The 16,420-nt window shown below is 41.5% G+C and overlaps 1 protein-coding gene across 2 annotated transcripts in view; it reads left to right on the top strand.

Annotated features, from left to right (window-relative positions):
• NRXN2 (neurexin 2) overlaps positions 1 to 16,420 on the top strand; it is a 2,164,206-nt gene that overhangs the window by 239,222 nt on the left and 1,908,564 nt on the right. The window contains exon 2 of one of the 2 annotated variants that reach the window (XM_085625469.1): positions 8,830 to 8,888. The exons of the other annotated variant lie outside the window; for it this stretch is intronic. The gene's annotated coding sequence lies outside the window, so the exon portion shown is untranslated. The remainder of the gene's footprint in view (positions 1 to 8,829; positions 8,889 to 16,420) is intronic. 2 annotated transcript variants of the gene reach the window in all.

Here is a 16,420-nt window from a genome sequence, read left to right as displayed (position 1 = left end):
GGGTATACATTCAAATACGTGTTAAAATCATTCTAAATGAAAACACTCAAAACAATTTAAAACCACATTATAAAATGTAAAATGAATCCCTTCCTTGGAAGAAGACATTTCTTTACTAATATTTGAAGATAAATCAATTGTTGGGCTAGGTCTAAGAATGTAAAGTGCTGAGAATATGTGCAAAACCTGGAATAAAGTGCAAATAGTGCTGAAATACATTTAGAAATAAACCAGTTGAAATCCAGTATTTACAAAGACAATCCTCTTTTAGCCAAAAGAAGGAAAAGATCTAAAAAATTCATTTTTTTTAAATGGCAGATAGTAGGGTGTCTGTTGAAATATAGGAGGATACCACAATTATTTAAGCTGGGATACTGTACAAGGCCACTTAGCTAATGCTAGGAGTCAAATATTTATATCAGTAAACTTAATTTTAGAAACTGTTTATACAAGATATAAATCTTTTTATAGAATTTAGAGCCAGGTATACAAGTCTTCGGTCATATTAAGACCATTCGGAGACTTGCTGTCAAATTCCAAAATATATTTAGTTTCCAGTTTCCTCAATTGGGCCTCCCTGTTGCCCCCTCTCCTAAGTGATGGTACCGCGTCCACAACATAATATTTAAGGTCATGTACTGAGTTGTTGTGGACTTCCTTAATATGTCGGGCCACAGGGTAGCTGGGATCTGCGTTAGTTACGGCTCTCGTGTGCTGGAGAATGCGCTTGTGGACTTGCAGCTTTGTGCTACCGATGTATTTCAGTCCAGAAGCGCATGCCAACACATAGATTGCATACTCTGATTTGCAGGTTAAAGATTTCGAGATTGTAGACGGGGCCAATTTGAATGGGGTTATAAAATAATTTTTGTTCAAACCCAATTTGCAGGCTTTGCATGAAAAACATTTCTTGAAACCGCTAGAACTTAATAGCCAGTTTTTATTGGCCGAGATTTCTGGACTACTTTTAACTAAGTAGTCATTGGATGATGGCACCTTCCTATAGGTAATGACTGGATTGACTAAGAGATGTTCCCCAATTATGGGATCAGTGCGTACAATATGCCAATTTTGTCTTATGACGCGGCTGATTATATCCCTTTGTTTGTTATAAGTCATTATTAACCTAGGATTAAGAGGCTCTTCTATTTTTTGACTAGGGATCACGTGCGATTCCATTCTGGCAATGGGGAAAAGTAACTCATCTCTGCGGATTTGGCTTGTTTTATTTATTGCAGCAGAGATTGTGTGCATAGAGTACCCCCTCGCTAAAAAGCGATTTTTGCATTCCTCTTGTGCTAGCGCCAGATCATGATCTCTACTGCATATCTTGCGTAGCCTCAGCATTTCTCCATACGGAATGCTGTGTATGGTGTGTTTCGGGTGAAAACTAGAAGCGTGGAGAATGGTATTTCCCGCTGTTGGTTTGCGATGCAACCTGGTTTCTAGTTTATCATTACGAATAAACACCTCCACATCAAGAAAATAAACCGAGTAATTACTGATATTGTATGTGAGCTGTAAGTTAATGTCATTATCATTAAGCAAGCTAATGAAAGATACTGCGCTTTCCCTGTTACCATGCCAAACTAAGAAAAAATCATCGATATATATGACCTATTTAATTACATGTTTGTCAAATATGTCCTGGTATGGAGCATGTACTACTTCCTCCTCCCACCAGCCCATATGGAGGCAAGCATAGCTTGGTGAAAAGCTTGCCCCCATAGTCAAACCTTGAATTTGCTGGTAAATTTGGTTCTGGAAGAGGTAGTAGTTATTGTTAAGGCAAAATTCAGTCAGAGTTAATAACATTTTGTTATGGTTAAGGGACTGAATTGGTCGCCTATCCAGGAAGTGTTTTAAAGCTCGTAAACCATCCTTATGGTGTATGCTAGTGTATAGACTAGACACATCTATAGTTATTAATAGATAATCTTTGCACCATTGTAGTTCATGGATTTTTGTTAAAAAGTCAGTAGTGTCTTTTATGTAAGAAGGTAGAGCTCTGACATGGTCCTGTAGAAATGAGTCTATGTAGATGGAGATGTTTTCCAACAGACTTTGCTTGGCCGAGATGATGGGTCTGCCCGGAGGTTGTTTGATGTCTTTATGAATTTTAGGAATAAAGTATATCACGAGCGTTACAGGGTAGTCTTTTTTTCATGAACTTGTATTCATCCACATTTATTAAGCCTGCACTTTTCCATGCTAGTAGCCATTTGAAGAGCTCATTTTGTGCTGCCACTAATGTTGGTTTGTTGCTCAGTTTGTAGCAGGTTCGATCACTCAGCTGTTTCAACGCTTCTTCCAAATATAGTTTCTTTGGACAAAGAACAACATTGCCTCCCTTGTCAGAATTTCTTATAACAAGAGAGTCATCCTTTTGCAATTTGTTGATCAATTGATTGTACTGATACTGGCGTGCTTGTTGATGATTACAATTTTTTGGGACTTTGTGATTGAGTTTTTTGATCTCATTCTGTACTACTTCATGGAAGGCATCGATAGAATCGCGTGGTAGAATAGGGACAAAAGTTGATTTTGGTTAAAGTCCCGAGTTAATAGTGGCATTAGTGGAAATGTCTTGCTGCTCCAAAATTAGATTAATATTTTGTGAATCTAAAGTAGGGGAATTGTTTGCTTCGAGAGCTTGCATGTCACATAGTAGCGCGGTATCAGCTACCACTAATCCTTGTGGCGGTTCGTTTATTGCTGAATTTGTCGTTGGAAGACAGTGTTTGTTTTTTTGTAATTTATGAAATTTTATCAGTTTTAATTTGCGTATAAACTTGTAGACATCAACTATGGTTTGTACATACTGGAAGTTGTATTCCGGACAGAATGATAGTCCTATATATATATATATACATATTTTACATCAATTGTTTGAAAAAAGGATCATATTTGATAATGTGGAAAACCTTATTCATTGTTTGCGTTATTTGCACATATACTTTGCAAATTGTTTATATAAAATGTACTTAAATAACTATAGCAATATTTGCACAGCGTAATTTGCACACATTGCAATATGCTCTTTTTTGCACATATTTATTTGCATTGTTTGCACATAATCTTGCATTGGTTTTGCACATTTGTCTAAGGTTAATGAATGGCCTTCGCATTTGTTTATTTTATCAAGCGAGTATTTTAGAAAAGTATTTGCATTTATGCCCTATCTTTTTCTGCAATATATTTATTTTGCTGACAGTGATGTGCACTACATTATCAGATCCCCATACAATGATGTTTTGGAATAACTCATCATATGAATAGAAGAAAGACTGAACCACTCTGTTAAACAATACATTTAGGCACATAGTAGTTTGTCTATGTCTATTACCCCACGTGGTGCACACAAAGCAGATTTAAAAAAATGGCACTGACTATCTGTGAGCAAGGGCAACCGCCCGAAACGCGTCAGATTTTGTGCATCTCTCCTAATAAATAACATCTTGCCTTATTCCTGGGATTCGTGGTGTCTCTGTTCGCCGAGGAGGAGGTACAGCGTCATCGTGGTTGTTTTATTTATATATATATATATATATATATATATATATTTCAGCCACAGTTTTTAAGAATTGCTGCGCACTCTGGTCAGTTGCAATAAAGTAATTTATTTCAATTCGTTGCTAAACACGATCTGTACGCGATCTGCTGACAAACGCGTTTCAGCCTCCTGGCCTTCGTCTATGTCAATAGTGTTCAGTTACCATAATCTATTTAAGCATTTCATTGGTTGCCATGATCATAGAAAAATGGAAATAAAAAGCGGACCACATATGTACAAGTATTTAGTGTGGGAAGTGTCGGCCATCTTAACACTGTGCAATACTATATACAAATTAAATGTTTAGGCTGCTCTCTCAAATTATAAAGAACAACAGTTTCTGTGTCAATCAAGCATATATACATTTGGCAATTGAATCAACGGAATTCAGTCTCACCGACTTTTAAATTCATGTGCACACTACGTTAGTTAATCAAACACATGTTGTAAAAAATAGTAATAATCACGCCCTGAATGGGCTATCTTCGTTAGTTACGAATCAATACACAATGGGTGAAATAGAATTCCCTATCCACCGCTTTTCAATTTATGAGAGCGCAGTATGTGTTGATTGTAAAATAACGCCCTGAATGGGCTATCGTATACTCTGTGGCCATTCTTCCCCTTAGTTAGAAAGTTACAAGGGACAGCGTTAGGGTTTTAAATTGTTTTATCCAATAAAGGACCAAAGTTCTTCCTCCTGATTTAGTCCCCCCGGGGTTTTAGTGCGTAGCTCCACTATGAGTTTCGCCTCAAGTTGTCTCAGTGACCTGACTCTGTCCCCTCCTCTTTCTCCCGCTGGGACCTGATCTATGCAAAAGAATGTCAGTGTGTCACTTTTCGCACCATGCAACCCTGCAAAATGCCTCGCCACTGGGTACGTTTTGTCCCTATTCGTTATGGCTCTTTTGTGTTCCAGGATACGCTTCTTTGCTGGGTGTATGGTGCTTCCTATGTATTGCAGTCCACAAGGACAAACCAGGCAGTATATTACATAACTGGAATTACAGTTAAGAAGTTTGTCAATGGGTCTTTTAGTTTTCTTGCCTGGCACTGCATAATCTTTCACCTTTTTGCAGTTTTTGCACGCCTTGCAACTCATGCAAGGAAAGAAACCAGTTATAGTTGGTTTGGTTCTCGGTTTCTCCTCAAAGTGGCTGCGCACCAAGATATCTTTTAATGAGGAACTTTTCCTGAAGGTGATGTCAGGATTTGGAGAGATTAATTTTCCCAGGACCCCATCAGTTTGGAGAATTCCCCAGTTCTTCTGTATGAGGCCCCTAATCTTATGAGCCTCTGCCGAGAAGGTCATGATTAATCTGACCTTAGATTGGTCTTCATCCAATATACTATCAGAGACCTGTTTTTTAGTGAGTAGCTCCTGTCTATTTCTACTTGCAGCCTTATCTACTGCTTCCTGCAGCACTTTACTGTTGTAACCTCTATCTTTGAATCTCAATAGAGATTCATCCGCTGCCATTTGGAAATCCTCAAGGCGGGAGCAGTTCCTCTTGAGCCTTAAGAGCTCCCCATACGGAATGCTATTGATCAAATTCCGTGGATGTTGGCTCCAAGAGTGCAAGACAGTGTTACCCGCTGTCGGCTTGCGGTACAAAAACTGTTTTTTGTACACTTTACTCGTGAGCAAGGGATTGCTATCCCGAAACGCGTAGAGTCGGTCGTTTGGCTTTTGTCCAAATAAAGAACTGGTTTTGAAAAGCTCAAGAGTTGTCCGTGGCTGCTTTGTTGTTCGAGTATCCAGGAATAACAGCGTCTGGTTTATATATATATATATATATATATATATATATATAATCTACTGGCGGACGCCAGTAGATAGTTATAGTTAGGACCCTGTTTCCATAGGAAATCCGCAACATTCTATTTGGAATAACTTTGGCGCCGGTCGACGAATCCTCGCGAAATTTTCAAAACTAATGGGGCGCTACGCTCCGACCCTGAAAGTCTCGGGGGGATTCGTCAAGCGGGGGCTGAGAAAAAAGGGGGGTCCCAAAACGCGTTTGGATTGCGGTCGCGCGAGTTATATTTAGCTGAACTAACTATAACGGGGGAATTTCAATGTTTTTTTATGAGTGAAATGTCCAGCTAACTATAATATGTGTGAAACCTATGGTTTTTTCAGTGTGTATATATATTATATAGTTATATTAGAAACGGTCCTGTCCGCCCTCTTCTCTCAGCGGAACCTTAGACACGGACCTCTCAACTCCAGAAATCAATTACGAAGTCCCACAACACGGAAAGTGGGTGAAGCAGTGATGGTTTATTAGCGAATTCAAACCAAGAAATTCCCAGGACCAGTGCCTGCCATGACGCGTTTCGCTCCATGCAGGGAGGTTGATCACATGATGCGTCTCCGTATTGTGACGTGTTAAATAGAAACAATGGGCACAACCAGCTTAAGAAAAAAGCTGTCATGGCTCAAAAATATAGAAAACAGACTGCAGCAATCTACTTGTTCAATACAATACATCTGAGCATTGATATTTTTGTAATTATAATCATGTGCAAAATACGCAAAATTTCCATGAGAAGCAAATGTGTGAATACATATAAGTTCATAGGAGTGGTTTCCATAATCATTACATAGTGTATTGGAAAAAGTTTTTTTCGAAAAGCCCACTTCTATAGTAACCTACATCACAGTTGGTAGTATCTTTCAAGAAATAAAGGGCAAGTGTCCCAATTGAATACCAAACTTAGATGACAAATCTCCGAAGGAATAGCGTTAAAAAAATAATATGCAACTCAAGAATACATAGTTACTGCAATGGACCTAAAACATCCAGTAGATGTCATGCATAAACTAATTGGTAAACCGAGCTATCGGAGGAGATACAACATGTATCAGCTTGGTCAATATAGCAGCAAATATTACTCACTAAAGTGCAAATGCACTAGTGAAATACCAGTCACGTATGTAAAAACCATAGGCTAAAAGGGACCAAAAGATGACGAAACAATGGATAAAATCTCATATCCGTCAGATTAGCAGCATGTGTACCAGAGTAACACAATTAGTGCAAAAATTATCAATATGCTAAAAAGGACCAAAAATGGATAAAAAATCTCCTATTGACATAATTGCATAAGATTTGTAAAAAATACAGTCAGAGTTTCACATGATAATAAATAGTCTGTTTGTTCTTAAACTAAGGTGCATAAAAAACAGTGCAAAATAGTGCTATATAAAACAATTGGAATCATTAGCGGCAAGGGAAAAACCCTGAATCATTTAAGCCAAAAGACTCCTAAAGTGAGAGTGCAGTAATAAATAGAACAGATAGAAAAAATAGAAAAATCACAGAACAGACCATCTCAATACATGAAAGGAATATACAAAAAGTACTGATACAGGGCAAGATACTTCAATCATAAAAAATTATGCAAATCTACATTCATGTTAGGGCCATTAGGGACTCTTGTGTCGAGAGCTAAAATGAAATGAGACTCTCGTTGTCTCAGTAGCTTGTCTCGATTACCTCCTCATCCGGGGTTGGGAACTGACCCTATGACTGTATACTCCAAATCCTTTAGTTTATTCTCATGAACAGATTTGAAGTGTCTTGCGACCGGATAGTTATGGTCAGAATTGACACTGGCCCTAACAAGTTGTAGGATATGCTTATGCACTGGAGGTTGGTGCTACCAATGTATTCCAGATTGCAGGTGCACTTGAGTTTATAGATGGCATATTCAGTACGGCAGGTTAAATGTTCTGGAATTGCTATCTCCTTATCACTAAAAGCTGTTTTATAGTGAGTGCTGTTTTTAGCGAATGTGCAAGCACGGCAAGAATTACATTTAAAGAACCCAGTCCTAGTAAGCCAAGTACTTTTAATTTTTACCTCAGGCATAGGTTTCACAAGGGCATCCCTCATAGAGGAAGCCCTTCTAAAGGTGTTGGCTGGTAAGCTGGGTAGAATGGGACCAAGAATGTTATCAGTTAAAACAATAGGCCATTCTGAATAAATAACCTTGCGGATAGCATTTTCTTGAGAACTAAATGTCGTAATCAGGCAAATAGAATGCACATCTGGCTCCACAGTCTCATTCACAGAGTTAATACTAGATTGAGGCTGGAGCAGGTTAGTTCTAGGCAGACTATTGGCTTTGTTTAAGGAAGGGTCAATTGATGATCCTTATAGCCCCTGTCAAGAAATCTGCGAAATGCTGCCATTTGACATTCAGTGGTGACAATTTCAGATTCTCCGGATATGAATGAACTCGCCGTACGGTATGCTGTTGATAAGGTGACGGGGATGTGCGCTGTCCGCATGTAGAATTGAGTTACCAGCAGTGGTCTTTCTATGTAACTTAGTGCAAAGCATGCCTTCATCTACATACAACAAAACATCAAGGAATTCGACAGAGGAGCTATCAATAGAAGCACTAAACTTTAGATTTAAATCATTAAAATTGATATCTCCTATAAATCTCATAGCATCATCCTTAGAACCACTCCAGACTAAAAAGATATCATCAATGTAGCGCCAATAATTGACCACATGACTCCACCAGTGACGGTGAGTGGTTCTGAGGACATGCTTCTCCCACCAGCCCACATACAAACATGAGTAGCTGGGGGAGAAGCAAGTCCCCATCGCCACACCGCGCACCTACTAGTAATTGTCATTCTGGAATAGAAAAAAAATTGTTGTTAAACATAATTCAATTATTTCCAACAGCATATTGTTGTGTTCTTTCATATCTATATCCCTATTCTCCAGAAAATGTCTTGTAGCATTGATACCATGACAATGATTGATACTGGTATAGAGGGATTCAATATCCATCACCACCAAACACCAAGTTACATCTTTGACCTTATTTAAAAAGTCAGTAGTGTCTCTTATGTAGGACGGTAGAGTGGGCATATGTGGCTGCAAGAAAAAGTCAACATATTTGGATAAGTTCTCATTCATACTTCCCTGAGCTGAAATAATAGGACGACCAGGCACAGAAGTAACCTTCTTGTGTACTTTAGGCAGAAAATACAGCATGGGAGTGACTAGATGTTCAATATTAAGGAAATTCATTTCTTCTTTAGTTAATAATCCATTTCTCTTCCATTGATAGATTCTTTTACGTGTTCTTTCTTCTGCAGCTCTCATTTCAAATTTAGTTGAATGTCTGTAACAAGAAGTATCAGAAAGATGTCGATCAGCCTCTGCCAGATAATCAATGCGGGACGATAACACTGTATTACCTCCTTTATCCGATTAGTTGATAATGAGATCTTGGTTTCTTTGCAGCCTGGTGATCAACGTGTGGTATTGTCTATTTCGGTAGTCCCTCTGACGTGATTGAAAAGGTACAGTTCTATTTAAAAACCTTGAGCTCTGTAATAACTTGGTCGCTAAGTACATCCACTGCATCTTTTGGCATTAGGGGGAGAAACGTTGAGGCTGGACGGAAAGGGCTAGGAGCTGTTTTATTAAGACAAGTGTCTTGATTGGCCATGGATAGATCACCATTGCCGTTTTTTTGCGCCAAATCATATAATATCTGTAAATTAGGAATGTCTTTGACCTGTAATGAACCATCCGTATTGATGATGTTAGAGGCATTAACAGAAGATCTGCCACCAAATGTGCTTAGTTGAAAATGTTTAATCAATTTTATTTTCCTTATAAATTTAAACACATCTATCCTTGCCTGATTGTAAGAGAAACGGTGCTTGGGACGGTGCGGTCGCCAGTAGGTAGTTATAATTAGGGACATGTTTCCATAGGAAAAGCGTTTTTTGACTTGCTTACGTATTTGGCGCTGGATGACTATTCTTCACAAACTTTTTGTTAAAAAAGTGGCTTGGTGATTCTTGTTGTACATGGAAAGTTTTGGGGCGATCTGTCAAGCAGGGCTCGAGAAAAACAGGGGGATCAAAAAAATTGCGTTTCCAATGTTAATTCCAATTGGAATTTTAGACACCATTACATCCTGAACCACTGAACGGAATTACACCAAATTTGGCAGAAAGTTGGCTGCTGGTCCAGAAAGCAAGCTTTTTGTGAACGGGTGTAAATCTATTCAGTAGTTTTGGAGATATTAATGGAAATTCAAATTTGTATATACAGGCATGCGAAGGCTTCACAAACCCTCCCGATCTCGTGCTGAGATCTGATTGACTGCCAACACTTCAACCAGGAAGTTCATAAAAAAAAAACATTAAAAAAATGAAAAGGGGTCAGGGTAGGAATACCCTAACCCTTTAACTCTGGTCATGGGGGTCTCAGAGAGACCCCGACAGGGCCAAAAAGCGCATAAAAAAAGTTCTGCCGCAAAAACGCAATGGAACCACAAATCCGCTGTAAAAATTCTTTAAAGTCCAAGTGTGTGTTCCCGCACATGTTTTGAAAACAGGCTATGTCCCGAGAGCATTTTTCTAAAAAAGTAGCGGGACACACGGGGCCCACCTTCTAAGGTTCATTGAGCCCTGGGGACCACCACCTCCCCCGGGCTAAAAATCACGCATAAGTAAGTCCCCAAAGTGGGATTGCTTAGACCTAGTTTGAGGCCAAGACCTCTTTCTCATCCACTCTACAAAGGGGCCTACTTGAGCTCTACTGGTTGAGGGGTGAAGTCCCCATGGCTGCTGAGGGTCGTTGGGGGCCAAGCACCCCTATTGTTACCACAAGTATGACCCCCACAGTGGGATTGCTGAGACCTTATCGGAGGCCTCGTCCCCGTTCTCAACAAACCTGCAAAGAGGCCTCCTGGTGCACCACTGGTTGGGGATGAAGTCCCCTTGGCTGCTGAGGGTCGTTTCGGGCCAATTTACCCTATTGTTGGCACAAGGAAGTCCCCCACAGTGGGATTGCTCTGACACCATCTGAGGGGCTGCTCATTTTCTCAACCACTCTGCAAAGGGGCCAACTGGTGCTCTAATGATTGGGGGATGAAGTCCCCATGGCTGCTAAGGGTCATTGTTGGCCAAGAACCACTTTTGTGGCCCCAAGTAAGTCCCCCACAGGGGGATTGCGCCAACCTCATTGAGGCCCCACCCCCTTTCTCAACCACTCTGCAAAGGGGCCTCCTGGTTCTCTACTGGTTGGGGGATAAAGTCCCCTTTGTTACTAAAGGTCCAAGTAAATCCCCGACAGCAGGATTGCTCAGATCTTGGCGGAGGCCCCGCCCCTTTCTCAACCACTCTCCAAAGGGGCCTGATGGTTCACCACTGGTTGGGGATGAAGTCCCCTTAGCTGCTGAGGGTTGTTAGGGGGCAAGAACCCCTGTTGTTGCCACAGGTAAGTCCCCCACAGTGGGATTGCTCAGACATAATCAGAGGCCCGCTCGCTTTCTCAACCACTCTCCAAAGGGGCCTCCTCGTGCACTACTGGTTGGGGAATGAAGTCCCCTCTGCTGCTGAGGGTCGGTGAGGGCCAAGAAACCCTATTGTTACCACAAAGAAGTCTCCCCCCAGTTGGATTGCTCAGACCTCGTTGGAGGCCTGCCCCCTTTTTAAACTACTCTGCAAAGGGTCCTCCTGGCACACTAATGGTTGGGTAATGAAGTCCCCTTGGCTGCTGAGGGTCATTGGGGGCCAAGAACCTCTATTGTTGCCACAAGCAGGTCCCCCACAATGGGACTGCTCAGACCTCATCGAAGGCCCTGCCTCCTTTCTTAATCACTCTTGAAAGGGGCCTCCTGGTGCACTACTGGTTGGGGGATGAAGTCTAGGGGTGAGCGTACCGGTAAGCTCCGCTGGCGGTGTTTTTGCCGAACTCTGCGTTCCAAGCAGAGCAAGGAGCAGCAAAACTCTGCAAACTCTGCCAGCAGAGAGGAGTTTACCGCCCACGCCTATCAGAGACTCACACAGCCACTCACAGACCCACTCTGACACTCATATACCCACTTATAGCCCCACCTATACACTTTTACACCCACTTACAAACCTACTCAGACATTCATACACCCACTGAGACACTCATGCACTCAATCACACACTTAGGGCCTAGTTACAATGCAGTCAGAAACGGGTCTGACCATCGGTCTGAGCTGTTCAGACCGCATCATAATATGCCAGTCGGATTCCTTTCCGACCCACCCATTATGATGGAGTTGGTCAGAAAGGAATGTGAACGGTCATTCCGACTGTCTTCCAACGGGCTCGGAGATCCCGTCAGCCAGTCAGAAAGTGGCCAGTAATCCCAATGGCGGCACTTTCTGCCCTTGGGATTACAATGTTAAGTGGAGACAGCCTTTCTGTTCTGTCCTTTCTGACACAGGTAGGCTGTCGAAACTTGACTTTGGGGGCCCCAGCAGGGTCCTCATTGGTGTGCGGCCTCCGATTTGAGGCCAAGGGGGAACCTAAGGTGCCCCCCTGTTGATCCCTGCACCTTGTGGCAGACACCCTGAGGTGCCTGCCATGGGGTACATGGATAAACAGCACCTTGCATTTTTACAATGGGAGCATGCATTTCGGTCAGAATGCATGCTCCCATTGTAAAGTATAGGAGTGTGACCGAACTCCTAATTAGTCGTTCCGGACCACCGACCGGGTGTCGTTGGTCCCTTGCCCGAGACAGAGGAGACTACACCTGACATCGTAATGAGGCCCTTAGTGTCAAAGCTTAGTGGTTACAGTTAGGAAATACAATTTAAAAACCCTTACAAATTCACTTTGAATGAAAGATTACAGGTCTTTATAGTTAGGAAATAGAATTTTAAAAAAAGTAAAAAATTCAATGAAAAAAACTAAGATTACAGGGATGTTATATTTAGGCTCAGATTTCACTCAAGCAAAACAAATGAAATTTGTATGTAGTGTCAAAGTGTATATATGTAGTTAGGTATAGGAAATCTAGCTTTATTAACTTTCAGTATTTTGGTTTCGATATTTTGTCCCCAATATTTTGTTAAACACCCTAGAACTATGGAGTATTGTCATGAGTAAAACAACATTAAAGTCAATAGAGCTGTAAAAGCTGGTCATGAATAGCTTTTTTTAAATGCATTGGGTCTGTTGAGACTGCTCTCCAAGGTTGTGACGCTCGCATCCTGAGAGAGAGAACTATACCACAGCAGCTCACACAGTTGACAGGGTTAAGCGTGTTATATGTGGCCTAGAAAGGGCCTGGGTGACCAGAATTCTCTCTGTCAGAGAGTGTGAATCTCTCTGGGAAGCGGGCTGCCTAAATGCCAAATGAAATGTCGCACCGTCCTGAAACGTCAAAGTTATGTGTGACTGGCCTTGTCCGGTTGATTAAACCTGTGGGTATAGCAGAAGCAGTGTGGAATTGTGACAAAGGCATTTTATAGGCATAACATCCTCGAAATAGCTCCAAAAGTATATCCAATCAGGCTCAATAATTGGGCATAGTGTATCAGATTTGAAGAGGAATGTCGGTGGGTGAAGAGATTAACTTTGCAGGGTAGCAGTGCCAAGGTGATATCTGTCTGATTTTTCAGGGGGTGAGATGGTGAATGGTAAAATCGAGGTATATCTGTTTTAAAGTCAGCCATATAGTGAATGATACAGTTGAGATCTGTCTGCTTTTGGTGAGAAGGAGAATGGTATAGCTGAGATCTCTGTTCTCCAGGTGTGATCGTGAATGGCAACACTCGGGATCTCGCTGCTCTTAGGTAGGTCATATGGTGGATGGTGCTGTCAAGCTCTTGCTGTTCTTGCGGTAGGTAATATGGTGGGTGTATAGCTATGATCTCTCTACTCTTATAGTAGGTGATATGGTGAATGATACATTCGAGATCCGTCGGCTCTTTCAGGAGTATGATAGTGAATGGTGAAGTCAAGATTTGTATGCTCTGGGTGACAAGGTCCATGGTACAGTAGATCTCTCTCTGCTATTACAGTGCGTGAGATACTAGACGGTGCAGTCTAGCTTTCTTTGGTCCTACAATTGGTGAGATAGTTAATGGGAGAGTTAAGATCCATCTTCTCTAATTGAGGTCGGGATGGTACATCTTACAGATGGGAATTTTAAGTGGCTTTGCTATGATGGATTGTGTGATGGTAAGTGTTACAAAGGGGCCATTCCATTTCTCATAGACTGAACTGTCAGCACCATACTGAGTTTGAGATGAATGTTACTGAGAGAAACCTTTACTGGTAGCGTTAGGGTTTAGAATGGCCGGCATTAGCATGAGATAGTAGGGTGAATACCGGAAAATAATTAAGTCTGGGGACAACGATATTTCAGGAGCAGGCATTGGGGCGGCTTCTATGTTAATGTAGGACAAGGGCAGAGTTGCATATCACTAGTGCATGGCAAGAAGACACTATGTACCAGTCTGAGCTTTCACTTAACAAATCATTGCATTCTGGGATTTGTAGACGTTGTGAGCCTCACTTGAGTTTTTTTGTTTGAATCTGTTTACTAAGGTTTTCCATTTTTACAGTACAATGACACTGCCATTGATAGTGTAGTGTACTCTGTAACATACAATGACCTATTATCTAAACAAGATATTGTGATAAACATGGTATGTCAATAATACACAGGCGGATCACCGGGTATAATCACTTGTGGAGTTAAAGACAGATTCACACAGTTTGATAGAAATGAAACAATAATAACTCTAACAAAAGAACTTAAAAGGCCACACAGCTTGGCGACCCATCACCACTCTTCACATCCTCCATCTCTGAAGGATATTAGGATATTGCATGACACACCCAACGCTAATGACTCCGGAAGGCATGTGCATGAGGGGCGTCTTGACGGATAAACCAATTAGTAGCAGCCAACAACCTTAGGCTACATATCCAGGACCCCTACCCCAATATCAGTGCTATCATCGGACTTGTGTGAGCTATTAGACTGCAAGTCAGATAGATTAGTATTCCAGTAATTAGCAAGGGGATACTTTCTCAGCCCTAGTGTGTCTTCTCTATGCAGGGATACACTTTCAGCTTGTGCCCAATTAAGCATCGATTGTTCCCAAGCTGCAAATGGTGGGGGTTCAGATGATTTACATATGCAGGTAATGCAGTTCTTAGCCACTATGAATCCCAAGTCTAGAAACCAGAAAGCCACCCTGTGTTTTTTGTCTACGAGACAACCATAGGAGGCATATTTCCCACTTGTGTAGATTTGGACACTCGGTGCATGCAGATAAACTTGATGTGATGCTAGTCCAGTAGTTATGTAGACTGGGGCAGGGCCACAACATATGCAGCAAGCCAGCGTTTAGGTGGGTGCAACGGTGGAAAGCTGCATCTTGTCTGTGATAATACCGATTTACAGTGGCGGGTGTGAGATAAGCCTTGTGTACTATTTAGAGCTGATTAACTTAAACCCAACATTGCGTGATACATGCCTTGGGCCCTCAAGCAAAGCGGCCAATTCCTTATCAGTGCAGGGGCGTGCTAAGGTGAGCCTCACCTGATAATACTGATTTGTAAAAGCTGATAATTGTGTACATTGTATCACTTGACATTAAACAATATGAAAACTCTTGTGCATGGCAGAGTGTACTCTCTGCAAATAGTCTAATGCTTTGGTACCCATCAAAAATGCAGCATTACCTTTTGATGGCGGATTTATTGTGTATTCATGCGGTTGGAATATGCTCCACTCAACTGTTTACGTCTTTGCACATGTCTTGTGGATCTAGGCATTCTCATTGCCACTGGTGTCTCTATGGCCTGTGGAGCACACAGCACAAACCTGAGCACCTTTCTGTAGTATCTGTGAGTAGTTTGCGCAATCCCTCGTGTTATGGGTAAAATCATTTGCATTGATGACACATGAAGGAAGTGACCCGATTAGGGTCACCCAGGTCACTCGCGACCACCTTTCAGCCTTCCACACAAATGAAGAGTCGGTCAGACAGTAGAGAATACAAACCAAAGATATTTTATTCAAGTACACTTGAGTGGAGTCCGGTCTGACCAGCCTCCTTGTATTGCTGCAGAGGGACTGACTTCAGCAAGCATGGTGATACAATAAGTATAGTTCAAAACCAATAAAGACCCGTCCTGACTGGAAATTTACAGTTGGTAGCCGGTGAACAAAGGAGGTACAGAAGGATGGGCTTCGATCCTCAGACTGGGCACATGCTATCTCAGTGCCAAGGTCACTCTGCCTGCACCTGCCACTCTAGGGGTGGGGGCAGGTCTATCTAGTGGGAAAGGTATGTACAGACAAAGAGGGTGTACTCATTAGTACAGCAAAGCTCAACCTTGGAGAAATGAAAACGATTCCAGCCGCTTTCAGCTGGGGCAGAACATTAGAGAGACAGAAGTTAATTTTTGATCACAACTCAAAATGGTGTCTGGATTAAAATGGTTCTGCGAATGCTAACTTTAAGACATACAATACATGGATAACTCATCCAAAACATTTTTATTCCAACACATGTAGCACAGATAGCATTGAAACCAGAGTTCCCATTCCCTTTAACTCTTTTTGTCACATTGTAGGCCTGCATTTACCCCATTCCATTGTTCACGCTGTTTGCACTAGAGATGTGTGACAGTTGTGTAATTTGCTTTTGCATAAATGACTGAGTAAATACACAAAATGAAAATCAATCATTTAGAAATATATTTTAGCACCTCGTGTTGATTTTTGACACAAGCACACATTTTGCGATAAGAAAATAGAGCAAAAGCAAGTAACAAAAGCAACAGCCTCTTGTGTTCTGGCTGCTCGTAATTTTTCTGAGTGCTCTTTAAAAAATGTTTTGCCATAAGTGGCGCATAATTACCCAGCATGGCGTAATGGTGTGGCTTCAGGAATTTCACATAAGAAGTGTCAGGTAGAATTCTTGAAATTATGTGAGCCATGCCGGCATAATTTAAATGTATCCTGGGCCTTGTTTGCAGATACTTTGTATGTCTATACACACCCTAACTCCACCTGTCAGACCCACTAAACATAC

Source organism: Triturus cristatus, chromosome 9, assembly GCF_964204655.1.
Source record: "Triturus cristatus chromosome 9, aTriCri1.1, whole genome shotgun sequence".
Taxonomy (NCBI): Eukaryota; Metazoa; Chordata; class Amphibia; order Caudata; family Salamandridae; genus Triturus; species Triturus cristatus.
The sequence above is the reverse complement of the archived record's forward strand: the minus strand, read 5'-3'. Positions and strand labels throughout refer to the sequence as shown.